Source organism: Heterocephalus glaber, unplaced genomic scaffold (assembly GCF_053883595.1).
Source record: "Heterocephalus glaber isolate CG9 unplaced genomic scaffold, H.glaber_assembly_v1.0 deba00001481, whole genome shotgun sequence".
NCBI lineage: Eukaryota > Metazoa > Chordata > Mammalia > Rodentia > Bathyergidae > Heterocephalus > Heterocephalus glaber.
Genome location: NW_028258317.1, coordinates 33,149,315 through 33,166,304, shown reverse-complemented (window position 1 = coordinate 33,166,304; position 16,990 = coordinate 33,149,315). Strand labels below are relative to the sequence as shown.

Below are 16,990 nucleotides of genomic sequence, written 5' to 3'. Positions count from 1 at the left end.
GGAAGTAGGAGATAGATTATCCCAAAAAGGGAAGGAATTGGGATGTGTTAACTACGTGTACCAAAGGAATGTAAACACTATGTTCTGCAAACATGTACCAAAAAGGGGGTCGCGGGATGGGGGAGGGGAGAGGGAGAAAACGGAAAGGGGTGAAAGAGGATAAGACGAGCTCTGCGCCCGCCCACACCGACCTCACGGGGCTGCAATACCACAACCCGCGTCTGAGGGCGCTGCACCCACGCCTCGGCCCCAAACCCAGCATCCGTAAAAGAGCTAAAGAAACAGAGTTTAAAATCAGATGACGATTTATTAGAAGGTGGGGGAGAGGGGGAAGAGAGAGGAGTAGGGCGATCTGAGAGGGGGGTGCTTGGGAAGCGGTCTCCAGCTCCTTTTCCGGGGCTCCTTCCCGGCTGGGCTCCTGGAGTCCGACCCGCTCCCCGGCCTGTCCTTCACCTTGACCTTGGATTCTGCAGGCCAGGCTATTCTCGGTCCTTGAGCGCGCACGCGTGTGTGTGTGTGTGTGTGTGTGTTGGACAGGTAGTTTACTGTTAAGGATTAAGTAAAGGGGAAGTGTGCAATTCTTATGTTAATCGCTACCTGGGACATTCCCAGAGCTTTTGTCTTTCTAATTGCTCCAGTCTGGCTACCTAGGCCTAAACTGCCTATTAATTTATTTTTTTATTTTTTGTACCAGGGATCAAACTCGGGTCCTTGTGCTTGCAAGGCAGGCAACAGAACCACTGAGCTAAATCCCGGTCCACTTACTAATTTTTAATAAAGCTCAATGAGGCCTTCATCCTGTCTTTTCCCTACCTACAGGGCGTCCTGGCCCTACACTAATAAGTTTGCAAAAAAAGTTGAAAAACTATGTATGTATATGTGCCACCTCTCCATGATGAATGTAATCATGCACTACAATCCTGTACCAATCAATCAAACAAAAAAACAAAAAAACTCTATAATTCTATGGTTCTCAGACAGCTAAAATAGAGCCCAGCAGCCACTGGCTTCTGAAATGTTTACCAATCACCCTACACTGAGGGAATAGGAACAAAGATCAAAACAAGCCCTGTGCTACAATCACTTTTCTCAAACCTACAAAATAAACAGCAAACTTTGGGTGCATAAAGGGAAGGTGAAATGGTCTGAACAAAGGACAGCTGCTCTCTCTTTTTTTTTAAGTTACAGGGAATAAAGTTTATTTTGGCAGATAGTGTTAAAATTAAAGTTGCATACATTAGTAACATAACTCAGCATCCTTAATTTGGTATACGTATGACATGTGTTCTTGCTTTCCTGTGTTCTGCTAAATCATCATACGTAAATTGTTTTATAAAACTGATGTGCTGAAATTTAACTTTACTGTTTTCGTTTATGTTCTCATTCCAAATAAAACTTTTCATGGGCTGGGGATTTAGCTCAGTGGTTTCGCTGCCTGCTGTGCAAGTGCAAGGACCCGAGTTCAATTCCCGATACCAAAAAAAAAAAAAAAACCAAAACAAAACTTTTCATAAGCTTCTTCAATCTCTGGGTCCATCTCATCATCAATATCATCCAAGTATGGATCACCAGCCCCTGATAAAGCTGTTTCATTTTCTTCATAATCTGGAAAAAACTCCTCTCTTTCAAGTAACTCGAGATTACTCTTGGTAATCTGGATCAGCTGCAGTGAAAGGAACACCATCAGATGTATAAAATGTTGGTTCATTCATAAAGTAGTTAGGATCATTTTCAGGTGTTGCTTCTCTGTATGTTGAGGTTGCATGGACTCTAACCCAGTTAGTCGACCAGAGTTCAACAAGCTTCAAGAGCATCTGTTTTACGTCTCTGCTGCAGTTTGCATCTAGGACATTTTCAATTCTCTGAATAATTTCTTCCATATCAGTCTTTAATTTTCTTTCCAATCATCTTCCAAAACTGACCCTGTCAACTTTAGTAATTTTACTGCACAAATTAAATTGTCATCCACTGGATTAGAGAAGAGAGTGTTCAGCAGTTCACACAGAACAACTTGAATATCTGCTCTTGTAACCTGTCCATTTGTTCCCCTGATCTCCAGGTTAAGATAAAGTTCTCCCAGAAAGAGTACAAATGCATGAAAGCAGCTTGATCTTTAACTTCATATTCAGTACGACATTGTATAAGCAGCATAACCTCATGGGTAAAATTCGGGGGCGTTGGCAGACAGCTTAGACATTAACACAAGAGCCACAGCCTTTTGGGGATTAGCCATTGCTGACTCTGAGTTCTGCTGGGGGATTTTATCCTGTGAGCTAGGTGGAGCTCTCAGGGGCCTTGTTTGTTCTGGAGCCCAATCAAAACCGTCCGACATCCTCCTCCTCCTCCTGCGGGGCCGCTGCCGCTGCGCTCCGGCTAGGACGCGGGGGAGACGCGGCGGGCCGGCTCTCGCCCCTGGGCCTCACTCAGGCCTCAGGGAGGACCAGGGCGGCGGGCCACTCGGCTCCTTCCTTGATTCGGGAGGGGCGGACGGCAGCTTAGGCCCTGGGACCCCGCCGCTGCCTCCGCTTTCGGATTCTCCCCCAAACCTCCCCAGGACAGCTGCTTTCACCGATCTTTCTTATCTCTCAAATAAAGACAGTTAATGGTCCATAAATACAAATACAGGACCTGGTTAATAAGCACCCCAGGGGAGGGAGGAGGAGCACCCCAGGAGAAGCGGGGAAAGGCAGGGGACCAAGTCTTCACACATCTACAAGGTCTCGGGAAGGAGACGCAGAGGTTTTGCTGGCCAGGGTGGTCACAGCATTTGTGCCGTGTCCGGCTCATGCGACTCTGTGACACTGTTCGTGACTCAGTTGCACAGCGCCAGTGTGGACTGTCGTGTGGGTGCAGAGTGGGGCGAATCTGCCCACGCTGCTACAAGCACAGTGAGGCCTGGTGAGTAAAATGCAGCAGTAACTGGTGTTATTTCAACTGGCCTACACCTGGATGCCTGAGGACAGGTGTTTATGATTATTAGTGATGTGTAAGTTTTCTGTTACTAAACTTGGGCTTGCGTTTTCTTTTTTATAAGAAATATAAAAGGAAGTTTTGTGTTACTTATGTGTATGAAACATACATATACACAAACACATGCATATATATATATATATATATATATATATATATATATTTTTTTTTTTTTCATACTGGGCCTCAAACTCAGGACCTTGCACTTGCCAGGCAGACACAGCACCACTGAGGTACATCTCTGGCCCTATTTTCTATGTGGCCCAAGATAATTTCTCTGCCAGGTGTGGTGGCACATGCCTGTAATCCCTGCACTGGGGAGGCTGAGGCAAGAGGATCACCACAAATTGGAGACCAGCTTGGGCTACATAGTGAGTTTATTGTAGATAGGTAAGTTAATTAGATATCTTGTAGGCAGTTAGACAGGGCTGGCCTGTGCGGAGCCAACATGGAGGACAATCGAGAAACATTCACTGAAGGCCAGCATTGTAAAAGAGGATGAAGTACCACACCAAGATCTTACCCACCCCTTCAGGAAAGATCCCTGGTCAAAAATCCTTGTGCATTTGCTACGTGGCTTGCTTCCCCACGGGATCCCCATTTAATGAATATCACCTAAGTGACTATACTTGTTATAACCTTATTGGTTGATGAGTTTTGTCCACCTTGTGATTTGCCATTGGATCAGTATTACGTAAGTGACTGTGCTTGCAATCTTACTAGTTGACTATAGTTTTGTCCCACCTTGAACCCGCCTCACCTGGTGGCTTTGTCCCATAAAACACCTTTGAGAAGCAGGGTTGTGGGCAACCCACTTCTGGTCACCCTTCCATCTGTCTAGATAAGCTATCTTTCTCTCAATAAATTCTTCCTACTGTTAACCTCCGTTGTTCCTAGAATTCATTCTTCGATTTTAGAGAACACAAACTCACATTTCAGACAGACCTCTAGCAGTTTTGGGAATTACATCTCTTCCCCCTATATCACATTCAAAGCCAGTCTGAACTACAGTGAGATCATTTCAGTGAGACAATTTCTCTTCACTCAGTGTGTGGTACTAGAAGTATGGTCTGTGCACCAAAAACATGGGCTGTGATTTTATCAGAGATGTAGAACATCAGCTCTAACCGCACTTTAATAAAATCCCTGGCAATTGTCTATGCATTAAAGCTTGGATTAAATTGGGCATGGTGGTGAACATCTGTAATCCCAGAGAATCAGGAGGCTGAGGCAGGAGGATCATAAGACTAGTCCCTGTCTCAAAATAAAATTTAGAAACAGAGGTGAGGATGTAGGTCAGTGGTACTGTAGAAAATAATGTATTTAGTTAGTTTGCGAGTAAGGCCTCTAGCTACTGAAGTGAGACAGAAGAGTAGGGTATGGCAAAGCCGACTGGGAAGCAGATGTGAACTGTTAATTTTGAAGTAACAGGACACATGCGCAGAGCAGTTCCCAAAGCCTGCATGTGGATTTCTCAAGAGAATTTGAGCAGGTTTTCAGTAGGATACCTGGACCTGACCTCAGCCTGGGGCGTGGGCTATACCAACAGGATGTCCACACTGAGTTTCTGCCCCTGTGTTCTCTCTCCCATGGTGGCCACCCTCACACTGAAGGCTGTACTTCTTTTCCCAGTTTTTTTGTTTTTGTTTTTGTACGGGGGATCGAACTCAGGTCCTTTTGCTTGTGCAGCAGGAGGCAAAAGCACTGAGCTAAATCCCCAGCCCTCTTTTCTCAGTTTTACTCGGCCCAAACTTGCCCTGCAGAACCTGTTTCTTTTCCTACCTTTAATAAAACTTTGTTACCATTTGCACTTGTCTTGACCAATTCTTTGCTCAGGACAGAAAGAACCTAGAAACCACTTCCAGAAGGAGACTCCAGCACCCCAAACCCGGTAACAGAAGAGCCTGAGATAGAGTTGAGTGACCAGTCTTACAGACAAAAATTAAGAATAGACAGTGAACTAGGACTTCGGACAAATAGTGAATCTCCTCAGGGAATATGGGATGCACCCCACCCCTTACTAATGGGAGGTGCAGCCACTCCATACTAAATCCCTGAACTTTGAGGAAATTATATTGCAAGTTAACCTGTATCTTCTCTTTTTTTGTACTGGAATCGAACTCAGGATCATGCACTTGCCAGGTGGGTGTGGTGTCCCTGAGCTAAATCCCCGGCCCAAACCAGTATCTTCTAAGATCCCAGATTCCTGTAAACCCTACATATTGAAGAACTGAGTCAAAGCCTGAGTCCCAATTGGTCACTATAAATCCAAAGAGCCACATGTGACAGGTGACCACTGAACAACTGAGGAATTTCTCTCTCTTTTTTTTTCTGAGACAGAGTTTTTGCCATGCAGTTCAGGCTGTCCTTGAACTCACTATGTAGCCAGGCTGGCCTCCTTGTGGTGCTCCTTCTACCTCAGTCTCCCAAGCGCTGGGATTACAGGACTGTACCACCAACTTGGCAAAACTGAGCAATTTCTTGCTTTATCTGTGATTAGCTCTAGGTGGGGTGGGGGAGCATGTGGCAACTCTATTCAGGACCCCTCCTGGCAATCCAGGAGCTGTTCTCCTCCTTATTTCCAATAGAAACTCTCCTAACCTTCCCCTTTGATTCTCATCTTCATTCCTCTGCATTTGAAGAACCACAAGCCTGGTACACACTGTCATGCCCAACAGATAAGGCTCATCTCCACGGCAGCCGAGCAGGCTGAGTGCGGCCAGGCCATTGAGCCTTGGCAGACAGCAGGAAATCTCAAAGAAGAACAAAGACAAGACACCACGACCCAGCTCCTTGGCTCCGGGAAGCTCGATAACATCTGCACCACCGTCCTGAGAAACGTGATCACACTCACATCTACATGCCGGTCCAAGCAGTGTGACCTCACCCTCTCTGCCCCAAATCCATTGAGGCAGCAACCTCTTCCTTCCCCCTTAAAGCCTTTGTTTTCCTCCCTGGCTCCTGACTTCCTTTTTGGACTTAGCCCACTCCTGCTGGAGAGAAATAAACACCTTGTTGCTCACACAGTGCCTGCCTGGTGGTCTCTTCTCTGCTCACACACATGATGTCAGTACATGCCTAGCAGATCAGTCCCCACTACTACATGCACACAGAGCTTCACAAAGACAGTGGCCATGTTGCCTGTACCTCGTGATGGAGAAAACCCCTATTATAGATAACTAAGAAATACTACAGGCAGTCAGGGATAGGCTCTCAATGAAGCCAGGGCAGAAGAAAAGAACACATGTAGTAGGCAGAGTTGAATTCATTAAAGGCCAAACCTCAAGAGAAAGATGAAATGACTACTACTACTTCCCCAGGGATAAACCATAATGACTGATAGTCTAGATAGGCATCAGTCACCTGGGTGGGGGACCAAGACCTCCTGACCCAGCCCTTCCAGGAAAGGTTCTTTCCATGAACAATACTACCCAAGTGACTATACTTGGAGTCTTATTGGTTGACCATAGTTTTGTTCCACTTCATGTCTACCTCATGATTTTGCTCTATAAAACTTCTTTGAGCAGTGGTCTCTCATGGGCAACTCAGTTTTTTTGGGGGGGACCCTACTGTCTCTCTTAGGAGCTATCTTTTCTTCAATAAATATTTCCTGGGCGAGGGATATAGCTTAGTGGCACTGAGCCTGACTGGCAAGCATAAGGTCCTGAGTTTGATCCCTGGTACAAAAAAAAAAAAAATTCCAAAATTTCTTTTTTTTTTTTAACTTCTGATTTTTTTCTTTCTTTCTTTTTTTTTTTTTTGGTACCGGGGATCGAACTTGGGACCTTGAGCTTGCAAGGCAGGTGCCAGAACCACTGAGCTAAATCCCCAGCCCAATTGTCTTTCTTATTGCTTTGTAGTGGTTTTTTTTGTTTTTTGTTTTGCACCGGGGATCGAACTTGGATCCTTGCACTTGCGCAGCAAGTGTCAAAACCACTGAGCTAAATCCCCGGCCCCCAAAATTTCATTAAATATTTCCTACTCTTAACCTCCATTGTTCTTAGAACTCATTCTTTAATTTAGAGAACACAAACTTGGTGTATCAGACATCTAACAGGTTGGGAGTTATAATACAATGGACCCTTGACTTTTGAACTAAATTTGTTCCCAAGGGCTGGTTGTAACTCAAGTTGGTCAATTGCTTTCAAAGTCTCTCTCTTGTGTAATTTTGGGCCACACTTTCTTTCAGGCAGATCTCAGTGTCCTTTAGAGAGATATTGGCCCAGGATTTCCCAATTAACCCCACACAGGGAAGTACGTTGTAATGTTCCTTCCAGAATGCTTTCAGGGTTAAATCTGTACCTGAGACCATCTGGAAGCACAAGCGGCTGCATTTGGGATGTAACTCAAGACTTTGTAAGTGAAAACTAAAATGCTGGTCCTAACTCAGGGGTCCACTGTACTTCCCTTGTATCATCTGGAGGTCCTACACCATCCCTAGATCACTACAAGACTCAGTCACCACACTACACATCAATTTTGTTTTCTCAGTACTATAGCTCAAACAAGTGTTCTACCCTTCAGCTACATCCCATCTTTTGTTTTTTGCTTTTGCAGTTCAGGACTGTACCCAGTGCCTTTGCACTGAGCTGCACTCCCAGAATCCCCTCACCCATTTTTTGGAGACAGGTTTCACTAAGTAGCTAAATTTCCCAGGCTGGGCTTGAATCTGTGATTCTCCTGCTTCAGCTTCCCAAGTAGCTGGAATTATAGGTATGTACCACCTGATCTGGTGTGAGCTCCATCAATTCACACACATGTGCACACGTGTGCGTGTGTGTGTGGGGGGTAGTGGGAATTGAACCAGGGGTGCTAAGCTACATCTCTAGCTTTTAAAAAACTTTTCTTTTGGAACAGTGTTTCACTAAATTATCCAAGCTGAGCTTGAACTGTGATCCTTCTGCCTCAACTTTCCAGATAGCTGAAATTACAGGCATCTGCCACCATGCCCAACAGAGTATAGATTAATCCTAATTAATCTTGTTAAGTGATAGATAAAATAATATAAATCTAGACAATAAAATAAAGAAGTTGAATTCAATGTTCTTACTGTATAACCTTACCTATTAAGCCCTTGGGGGTGTGTCTCTATTTCTGTTTCACTTATTTTACACAGTGCCTGTTTTTGTTTGTTTGGTTTTTCTTATTTTGGGTTTTTTTTTAAAAAAAAAAACAGGGTCCTGCTGTGCAGTTCAGACTGGCCTTGAACTCATGGTGATGCTTCTGCCTCAGCCTCAATTACAGGTGTGTGCCACCATGCCTGGCCCATTTGTTTATTGAGACAAGGTTTTACTACCTGTAGCTCAGGCTGGCCTCAACTCATCATTCTCCTGCCTCAGCCTCCTGAGTGCTGAGACTACAGATGTGTGCCACTAAGACACAAGGATATGAGCCCCTACTAGTAGGAATTTGTGGCAGGCTGATGGGACATTTATTAGGGAGTTAGTCTTCTCAAATTGTATCAAAGTGTGTGTATTTCCAAGAAGACAGCATTATTTGATACTCAAAAGTTAAGTATGGGGTGGGGATTTAGCTCAGCAGTTCTGCTGCCTGCCTTGTAAGTGCAAGGACCTGAGTTCAATCCCCAGTACCAAAAAAAGTTAAGTAGTTCTAACAGCTCCAGGTTCATGACATAATGTTATATGTTAATTATGCTACTAATTTAACATTATAATACAAACTGACATAACTCAGTACCCATGATAAGATTTTATGAGGGTATGTGAGCCAGGTGTGGTGTTGCATGCCTGTAATCCCAGCTCCCAGGAGGCTGAGACAGGAGGATCACCTTGAGTTGGAGTGAGCTCAAAGCCAGCCCGAACTGCATAGTGAGACCCTGTCTCAAAAAAAGAGAGCTTTCACAAACTCCTGTTGGGTAAGTGTGTACCGGTGTGCCACACAAGTGTGCACTTGTGTGCCCACCACACCTAGACTGACAGAGGGGTAGGATCTGGAAAGGTGGACGGCGAGGCCACAGCAGCACAGAGCCAATGGACAGGGAGACCTTGTTCCTCCTGCTAACCTAGTACCGAACTGGACAGCACTGCAGGCAAGTGTGTCTGTCTGCATCTGGTGACCAGTGTGAGGGCGACTGCAGGGAGCATACTGCTTCCAAGTATGCATGTATCACAGGGAAGGCTTTTTTAAATTCAGGGTGGCAACTGGTCTAGCAGGTTCTTGTCCCTTCTAGGGAAAAGGCTGTATAAACAGATAACTCTTGTAGAATGTGTTTTGGGTTAACAGATTTAGGGTTTTATGTGAGGACCCTTCACCTAGGAACAGATCATATCGAGAGACTATGAAAGATGCTTTTCTAGCTGATCAAGAATTTCCCCTGTGGTTTCCTCTCTAGGATTTAATAATATCTCAGTTCAAGAGGTATGTGGGTGGAGCTTGTGGAGATGTCAAGCTTAGGAATTTGAATAAGGTACAAGCCCTGGACAGAACAAAAGTAGAAGAATACACCAAAGGTAAGATGTAAAATATGAGAAACTTTCCAGGAGTGGTGGCACACGCCTGTGATCCCAGCACTCAGGAGGCTGAGGGAGGAGAATCACCAGGAGCTCAGACTAGCCTGAACTACATAAAGAAAACCTGCTTCTAAACAAACAAACAAACAAACAAACAAATAAGAGAAACCAAATAAAACCAGAATCAAAAGCTAAGCTCACATATCAGGGTTAAAGCAGAAAATGCTAATAATAGGATTCAGAATACAAAGGGAATCCAGGAAGACTGATATCAAATAATAAAGCTTCTGTATATTTTTTTAAGAGGGTCAAAAATGTGAACAGTTCCCTAGATGAGTGGATTGGGTAAAGCTGGGTAGGAGATGAGGTTACCTCATGTGTCATTTGGCCGAAGGCAACCAACCTTGTTATCTGCCTACACAGTATACTATGGGTTATATCAGCCAGTAGAGGTACAGCAGCATTAAGCAAGTAAATTAGTGTACCTACATCCGTTTAAGTACTTGCTTCTGGAGGAATTCCTGAGAATGAATTTTCTGTTGTGAGGTCTGTGTGTGACTCCCTTGGAAGAGGCCATCACTTGGAGATGTGCGTGTGTGTGTGTGTGTGTGTGTGTGTTTGGTGGGATTAATCACTTGGAGATTTGTTAAGGAATTACCATGTGACCTGGGTATGGGCCACATGTCTGTAATCCCAGCACTGGGGAGGCTGAGACAGGAGGATCACCATGAGTTTCAGGCCAGCCTGGGCTACATAGTGAGTTCAAGGCCAGCATGGAATACAGTACATAGCAAGACTGTCTCACAAAACAAAGCAAAACAAAACAAAATCAAACCAAACCATCTTGGATTTAAGCACAGACCAAGTAAGAAGGCTTTCTTCTAACTGACCCTGAATGTAATACTATATAATATGAGTATAATAATAAAATAAAGACCATATAATAATATGATATATTATTATTCTGATACAGAGGCTTGAACCCATGGCCTTCATACTGAGCCATGCCTTTTGTTGTGTTTTGTTTTGAGAAAGGGTCTAACTGTATAGCTTAGGCTGGCTTGGAACTCACAGAGATCCTCCTGCTTGAGCCTCCTGAGAGCTAGGATTACGGTTATGCGCCACCACATTCAGCTTCTTTTTTATTTTTATTTTAAGACAAGGTCTCACCAAGTCACTAAGTTGTCCAGGCTGGGCTCCAACTTTCGATTCTCCTGCCTCAGCTTCCTAGAGTGCTGGGATTACAGTCCTCACCACCTTGGGTGGCCAGAATATAATTCTCAGAAAAGATTTCCTGTCAAGAGGATCCCCGCACTTCAGGCCAATGTACTCTCAAACTTCCTCTGGAAACAAGAGCTCAAGTGACGTTTTTCTCCATCTTAATCAAGTCCAGACTTTTCTCTTGCTACACAAAATGACTTCAAGAATTAGTTTTCTTTGCCTCCTCCCCAGAAACCCCTTGCCCAGTCAGCTGAAAGTCCTTATCAGTTTCTTCTGCCAGCTTTGTGCTCCTTCCACTTGGCAGGAGAATAAAGAGATAGGCACAAAAACACATCCTTGTATTGACACAGCCATCTCCAAATCCACGAGTAATCTTCTGTTCTCCTTAAAAAGCAGACCTTTCTCACCAATAAAATCCAACTTCTCTGTTTGCTTTTGTTTCTTCCAGTCTACTTCTCATAGACTTTACTTTTTAACTTATAGTGAAACATATTCTTTTTTTTTTTTTTGGTACCGGGGAGTGAACTTGGGACCTTGTGCTTGCAAGGCAAGTGGCGGCACCACTGAGCTAAATCCCCGGCCCTTGAAACATATTCTTGATTTAAGCATTTTATACCTGTATTTATCTATTCTGGTTTTTGAGACAGGGTCCCCTTACGTAGCCCAGGCTGGCCTCCTGCCTCAATTCTCAATCCTCCTGCCTCAGCCTCCCAAGGGTTGGGATTACAGGTGTGTGCCCAGCCACACTGTGTAGCTTTTGTTCAATGATTGAAAATGTGTTCATTGAAGATAGTTAAGCAAATTGAAGAAAATGAATTATGCACAACCTCACTGGCCATGGTGATAGTGTTTCTGCACATCTGTAGGTGTGCATTGATATTCCCACAGATGTTGAAAGTGATCTCTGACAGCCAGGGGTGTGGCCCTGGTGGAGGCTGGCTAGAATTTGAAAGGCCTGGGTTCAATCACTAGCATGTCAAAAGTAATACTACTAATAATGATCTTCTGGTGCATATTATTTTTAGCTGCACATTTCTCTATACATCTCCTATTCATATTTTTGCAAGACTAGGGATTGACCTCTACACTGAGCTACATCCCCACCCTTTTATTACTCTGAGACAGGATCTCACTAAGTCTCTAAATTGCCCAGGCTGGGTTTAAATTTGAGACCCTCCTTCCTGAGCCTCTCTGAGTGCTGGGATTACTGCCCTGTGCCTAGGCTGGGCTCACAGGTACATTTCAACATTGTTTTTCAGAGGTGGGAGCAAACTCAAGGACACATGTGTATTTAGTAAACACTACCACTGAGCCAAAATCCCCAACCCAGAGTTTTAGGTTTTTATTTTTAGTACAGTATTTACTTATTTGTTTATTTATTTTTGAGATAGAATCTTGCTGTGTAGTTCAGGCTGGCTTTGAACTCATTATGTAGCCCAGACTGGCCTTGAATTTGTGGCAATCCTTCTGCCTCAGCCTCCAAAATGCTGGGATTACAGGTGTGTGCCACATCTGGCAGTTGTTTAGACATAGATTTACATGTGTTGTTGGAACAGGCTTATAATGATCTGTGATCAGGACATACTGAGGGGTCTTTTACATATGAGAATATACTTGTCAGTTGGGTGTGGCAGTGCATGCCTGTACCCTCCTGCCTCTGGGGGGGCTGAGGTAGGAGGATCCAAGTTTCAGTCCAGCTGGGCCAACTTAGAGAGACCTTGTCTCAAAAATTAAAATTAAACAAAAGCTTGGTGATAGAGATGTAGCTCAGTGCAAAAGTCCAGGTTCACCCCCAGTACTGTGCCCAGTCAACTGAGGATAATTTTTCCCTCCTAAGATTTCCCACAAGAGACAGATTTTTCTCCTTTATATCTTGTATGTGTGTGTGGTACTGGGGATGGAACCCAGGGCCTTTGCACAGAGCCACACCCTCAGCCCTTTTTTATTTTTTGAAGCAGGGTCTTGCTAAGTCCAAGCTGCCTAGGCTAGGCTTGAACTTGCAATGTTCCTTCCTCAACCTCCTAGAGTTCTGGGATCACAGGCGTGCACCACCATGCCTGGCATCAAACTTTTTTTTTTCCTGTCCCGGGACTTGAACTCAGGACCTTGTGCTCGCCAGGCAGGCACTGTGCCATGGAGCTAAATTCCCAGCCCTGGCATCAAACTTTTGTTGGTGTCCTCTAGTCCAGGTAAAGGATCAGATACAAAACACTTTTGCCTTTGTGGACCATGTAGTCTACATCATGACTCCTCAATTCTGCCACTATAGTACAAAACCAGGCATGAACAATAGCAAACAAATGTGCTTGCTCTGTTGCAGCATACAGCTTACAGAAACGCATCAGACTGGATTTGGTGTGAAGGCTGGCGTGCCAAGCTGTGCCTGACCACATGGCAGTCACTGTGCAGACTTTACACACAGGACCTGGGGGACGCTACAGTGATGCAACCTCGGCCCAGGAGTGGGGAGTGAAGGTTGAGCATCCAGCATGGTGACTGGCCCTTGGCGCTGGAGTGGCAGCCTCAGTGTGAGTAGGGTGGGGTGGGGCAGTGCACTCCTGTGGTCTCCACCTGCAGGCTGAGAAGGGTACCAAGTTAAAGCCCAGCCTCAGCCATTTAGCAAGGCCCTGTCTCAAAATAACAAATAAAACAGTGCTGGGTGCACACCGCAGTGTGAGGTACTGGGTTCAATCTCCAGTGCAGGTAAAACAACAATATGTTTTTGGGTTTTTTTGTGTGTGTGCTTGGATTGAATCCAGAGTCTCCCACATGCTAGGCAAGTGCTCTACCACTGTGATACATTTGTAGCCCCAATTTTTTTCTGGTTTGTTTAGTTTTACTTTTTTTTTTTTTTAATAGCAAAACACTTATTGGTACATTTTAGGCATATAGAATGATAACACTCATCATGGGGATTTGCACCTGTACATGCTATATCCCCACTTCTTTTTTCCCATTTCCTTCTCCCCTCAAGCCTCCTCCCCTCCCTATGTAAAAGCTGTTTCCATTTTTTCCTTCTATTTTCACTTTTTTCTTGTCCCTTCCTTCCCTTTACCCTCCCTCCTCTTTTGTTCCCCTTCCCATTTGAATATTTTCTTCCCATTTCCCAATATCTATTATACATTTTAGTCCTTATTTCCACTTTTGGTTTCTCACATCAGATAAACAATGTGGTATTTAAACATGTGTGTCTGATTTAGTTCACTTAAGAGTATGGCCTCAAGGTGCATCCATTTAGCTATAACTGTCTGAAGCTCATCCTTCTTTACGGTGGAGTAGTACTCCAGTATATAGAAAAACCACATCTTTTTTATCCATTCATCAGTTGATGGGGATTTGGGCTGTTTCCAAGATTTAGCTATTACAAATTGTGCTGCTATAAACATGGGTGTGCATATATGGCTGTGGTATGATGCTTTTAATTCTTTTGGGAAGATACCAAGAAGGGAAATAGCTGGTAGCCCCAATTTTTAATCTCTGTCTTTTCTGAGACAAGGGTTTTGCTATATAGTCCAGGCTGGCCTTGAAATGGCTCTGTACCCTTGGCTGGCCTCCAACTTGTGACCCCCACCCAGTACTGTGGATTGAATCTAAGGCCTTCTCATTGAGCTCCATTCACAGTATTTTTATTTTTTATTTTGAGACTGGGCCTTGTTACATTGTTAAACTGCCCAGACTGGGCTTGAATTTGCAGTCTTCCTGCCTTGGCCTCCCAGAGTGGGAGGGTTATGGGCTGCACTACTCCACCCAGTGCCCCAACTTTTAACCTTAAACTGCTCACAAATGGGTATTTTATGGGTAAGGAATCATAGCCTTAGGTATATTAAAGAACTTTAATAGCTACTAAGATTCAAAAGCCTTGTCTGCTCTCTTCTACAGTTTTGGTTGAGTTTAACTGTGGAGAAGTAGGTGAAATGAAGAGCATGTCCCAGATTATGCAGATCTGGAGTTCAGATGAGCAGTGGGAACAGATTTAGAATTTCTCCCAAAGCTTGCCTTCTTTTAGTTTCTTACTCAATGATCTTCATTAGGAGCTATTAGTGCTTCAAAAGAGTATTTAAAATAGCAATTGAAATTGTGCCTGGGCCTGTGTTCCTCTCACATGGTGGCTGCCCTCCCGGCTGTAGGCCGTACTTCTTTTCTTAACTTTTACTTGGCCCAAACTTGCTCTGCTGAGCCTGTTGCTTTTCCTATTTCAATAAAACTTTGGTACCATTAAAAACAAAAGTGAAAAAACAAAAAACAAAACAAAAAAACAAAAATGAAAACAAAAACTTGGTGACTAAACACAAATACAATTTTCCTTTTGACAACCCCCCCCCCACTACTTTAATAATCCTTAATGAAGGTGGCAGGCAGTAGTAAATAAATCGTAAGGTTGAGAATTAACACATCACTCTAGTCAGTTAAAGCCAGAATATGGTAGTTTGCTGTTATTTTTAGGCATTCGTTAATTAATGTTTTCTGCTCTCAGAGAAGTGTGTGCGGACGACTTGAATGTTCTAGATTCTACTCAGAGAACTGTTTTACAAATCTACACAGGGAACAAATATGGATAAAAGCCCCAGAGATTTCAGGGATATCTGCAGGCTTAGAGATGTGCGGCCCACAGAACTACTACACCTGCATTAGGGTTTAAATAATCCCAGGGATGGAACAATAACCAGAAACAGGGATGCTGAAGGCTGGGAGAGAGAACAGACTTCTCAGTGTGTCCATGAACTTCATTGATCCATGAACTTTTTTTTTTTTTTGGTACTGGGGATTGAACTCTGGTCCTTGCGCTTGTGCAGCAGGCAGTGAAACCACTGAGCTAAATCCCCAGCCTTGAACTTTCATTTTTTGAGACAGGGTATCACTATGTAGCCCAGACTGGCCTTAAGCTCATCTTGCCTCAGCCTTGCTGAGTGCTGGGATTACAGATGTGCACCACCACACCTGGCTTTGTTAACAAATATTTGTGAATTTTTACTAGGTACCAGGCATACAGTAGTGAATAAAATAAAGTTCCTGTAGGGCCGGGGATTTAGCTCAGTGGTTTCACTGCCTGCTGCGCAAGTGCAATGACCCCAGTTAGATCCCCAGTACCAAAACAAATAAAAATAAATAAATAAATAAAGTTCCCGCCCTTATGGAACTAATATGGCAATAGAGGATATAGATAAGAAATAAACATACTAAATGTCAGGACAAGAGCATGGGGGGATGTAAAACAGGCCAGATAATAAAGAGCAATGTTGAATGCTTTTTAGGGAGGAAGAGAAGGACTCTCTGAGAATGTGACATTTGAGAAAAGACCTGAGGGAATGAAGGTAGCCTTGGAAGCTACTTGGGAGGAAGGCACTTTGGGTAGAAGTGAGGGATGGAAGGAGGCTGGAAAGCACTCAGCAACCAGGAAGGGCAGGAAATGATGCCTTAAGGAATGCAGTGGTGGGCAGTGCTGGCCAGAGGGAAGAGGTTTCACAGGACTTGTGACATACCATCCACACCATTCTATGGCTGAATCCAGGTATCTTGGCCCTGGGAAAAAGAGAGTAATTATAATTATTTAAGTGGTCCCACATTTGTTGTTTTCAAGTTTTTACCCTCACAGGTCATAGATTCTAATATTTTTACTGATTTTTATTTATGTAGGAAAATTGTTTTGAATGTAACAAACTCCTAGCAACTCATTCATTCATTTACTTGAGACAGGGTTTTGCTTTGTGGTTCAGGCAGATCTTGAACTCACTATGCAGCCCAGGCTGGCCTGGAACTTGGAGTGATCCTCCTGCCTTAGCATCCTGAGTGCTGAGATTATAGGTGTGCACCACCACACTGGGCAAATGTTTTATTTTTATTTAATTTTTGCATTGCTGGGTATCAAACCCAAGGCCTCTTGCATGCTAGGCAAGCACTCTACCACTGAGCTTACACCTATAGCCACTGGCATATTATTTTGAAGGTTTACATTGTGACATATATCAGTAGTTCATTCCTTTTTACTGAAGAACAATACTCCATTTTATGGACATACACATTCTGTTTATCCATTCATCTGTTAACTGGCATTAGCATTGTTTCCACTCTGTTTAAAAAATTTTTTTTTTCTTTGCCAATTTTTTGTTTGTTTGTTTTTTGGGGTTATTTTGGTACTGGGAATCGAACTTGGGTCTTTGTGTTTCCACTCTTTATGGTTCTTATAAATCATACTGTTATAAACACTTATGTGTACCTTTGTTTTATTGTTTTTTGAGATAAGGTCTCCTTATGTAGTTCAGGCTGGCCTTGAACTTACTATGTAGCCCAAGCTGGCCTCAAACTGGCAGCAATCTTCCTGCCTCAACCAC

General features: G+C 43.7%; 1 long non-coding RNA gene and 1 pseudogene across 2 annotated transcripts in view; both read right to left on the bottom strand.

Moving 5' to 3' along the window:
- Positions 1–89: 89 nt before the first annotated feature.
- LOC101696681 (polyadenylate-binding protein-interacting protein 1 pseudogene) lies at positions 90–3,048 on the bottom strand (annotated as a pseudogene).
- A 95-nt stretch (positions 3,049–3,143) lies between these two features.
- LOC110347735 (uncharacterized) overlaps positions 3,144–16,990 on the bottom strand; it is a 30,908-nt gene continuing 17,061 nt past the window's right edge. The window contains exons 2-3 of one of the 2 annotated variants that reach the window (XR_015439917.1): positions 16,142–16,181; positions 3,144–13,239 (exon numbers count right to left, since the gene is read on the bottom strand). This is a non-coding gene — a long non-coding RNA (uncharacterized LOC110347735). Of the gene's footprint in view, positions 16,182–16,990 lie in introns of both variants that reach the window. The other variant, XR_015439916.1, reaches the window with a different exon arrangement.